Source organism: Gadus morhua, chromosome 18 (assembly GCF_902167405.1).
Source record: "Gadus morhua chromosome 18, gadMor3.0, whole genome shotgun sequence".
Taxonomy (NCBI): Eukaryota; Metazoa; Chordata; class Actinopteri; order Gadiformes; family Gadidae; genus Gadus; species Gadus morhua.
Window position 1 is genome coordinate 8,282,539 of NC_044065.1, and position 2,520 is coordinate 8,285,058.

Here is a 2,520-nt window from a genome sequence, read left to right on the forward strand (position 1 = left end):
CCCATTATGAAGGTTGTCCCTTCTCATCACCGCCTCCCCACCATCGTTTCTCTTCTTGATGCTTCACGTCCCGCCCGGCGCCCACGAGGACTGATTCACACAATGCATCCGATCCCAGCAGCTCTCATAACAAACGGCTCCTACTGGTCCTCATAATGACCCCTTTTACCGCCAGTCCTCATAACACACCATTCACTGCGGTCCTCATAACACAACACACCGTTCACTGCGGTCCTCATAACACAACACACCGTTCACTGTGGACCTCATAACACAACACACCGTTCACTGTGGTCCTCAACACACCGTTCACTACGGTCCTCATAACACAACGTTCACTGTGGTCCTCATAACACAACACACCGTTCACTGCGGTCCTCATAACACAACACACCGTTCACTGCGGTCCTCATAACACAACACACCGTTCACTGCGGTCCTCATAACACAACGTTCACTGTGGTCCTCATAACACAACACACCGTTCACTGCGGTCCTCATAACACAACACACCGTTCACTGTGGTCCTCATAACACACCGTTCACTGTGGTCCTCAACACACCGTTCACTGCGGCCCTCAGAACACACCGTTCACTGCAGTCCTCAGAACACACCGTTCACTGTGGTCCTCATAACACACCGTTCCCCGTTCACTGCGGTCCTCATAACACATCGTTCACTGCGGTCCTCATAACACAACACACCGTTCACTGCGTCCGCATAACACACCGTTCACTGCAGTCATCATAACACACCGTTCACTGCACTCCTCCACATAACACACTATTCACTGCAGTCGTCATAACACAACGTTCACTGCGGTCATCAAAACACACCGTTCACTGCAGTTCTCATAACACACAGTTCACTGCGGTCCTCATAACACACCGTTAACTGTGGTCCCCAAAAACACAACGTTCACTGCAGTCCTCATAATGACCCTGTTCACTGCAGACCTCATAATACACCGTTCACCGTTGACTGCGGACCCCATAACACACCGTTCACTGCAGACCACATAACACACCGTTCACTGTAGTCCTCCTCATAACACACTATTCACTGCGGTCCTCATAACACACCGTTCACTGCAGTCCTCATAACACACTGTTCACTGCAGTCCTCATAACAGACTTTTCACTGCAGACCTCATTAAGTACCCCTCCTAATACAGTCCTCATAAAGTACCCCTCCATCTCCTAAGTTGCCCCTATGTGCCCGTCCTCAAGAAGTATCCCCCCTGCTCCTAAGGTGCTCCTCTATGCCAGTCCTCATGAGGTACCCCTCCTAATACGGTCCTCATATCGTACCCCTCCCTCCAGGTCCTCATAATGTTACTCCTCCGCTCTGGACCTAATGACACACACTTACTAATTTGGATCGATGACGCGTAACTTTAATGCAGGCTCATTTCACTTTGAGAGAGCAGAAACACAACAGATTCACCACCTAGAACAACTTTTTCCAAGGTTGTTTAAGTGAAGCGTATTCCCTGAGAACGTGGTCCTGGTTTTGTAGTGGAGGACTTTTTTGTATTTGGTTTATCTGACTATCTGTGGCTGGATATGAGTGAAGGTTGATGCATATGTGTGTTACAAGCTTTGTCACATTGTGTGTGTGTGTGTGTGTGTGTGTGTGTGTGTGTGTGTGTGTGTGTGTGTGTGTGTGTCTGTTTGTGTTTGTGTGTGTGCACATCTGATCGTACATTTCTTTGAAACGCTCTTCCTTCTTTGTATGAATCAATTCAATCAGTTCAAATAACATTATTTTCTCGTTGTGTTTGCAGTGTTTCCCGCAGGATGTTTTTCAGCAGCGGTGGTGTGGTCCCCGATACCCTCTAGGGGGGTCCAGGTGCATGCCCCCCTGGCCGAAATTTTTTTGTACCCTTTACATTGGAATGCATGAATCTGGTGCACTCTGAGAGGAGAATATGCACTTAAATTCTATTCAAATAGTCCTGTGTATTACTGTAGATGGGATTATTGGTGTTGTAACTTTGCCTTTTGTCTCTTCATTTACAGATTTTTATATTTTTGTATAGTAATATTTAAACAAAAAATGCCACAACGCAAATATAATTTGCACAATTTATTTACAGATTTTTGCCTAATGCTTAAACACTAAACATGGTTGCTATGCCCAAAGCATAACTGTTTTTTTACATAAGACACTTTGTTCAAAAATGTCCTTAGGTTTTTTCCCTGCATTTATGCTAATGACCACATGCTTACAGGCGATTAGGCCTAAAAAATGTTTTTGTTTGGTTCCGGTTTCCGACCGACCCTGTCAATTTATGTACGACCCAAATTATTTTATGAGCTTTATAAAAAAAAAGAAAAAAAAGAAAATTGATGCAAACTATAATTATGTTTTGGTACAGGACCTCTTCATTCTGCACAAGGATGAGCGAATTTTCTCGTTTTTAAATGAAAACAACCTACCTATCATTCGCTGCCGCTGGAAAAAATAAAAGAAAAAAATAAAATAAATTCCCTACCTACCCATGACCTCAACTGACA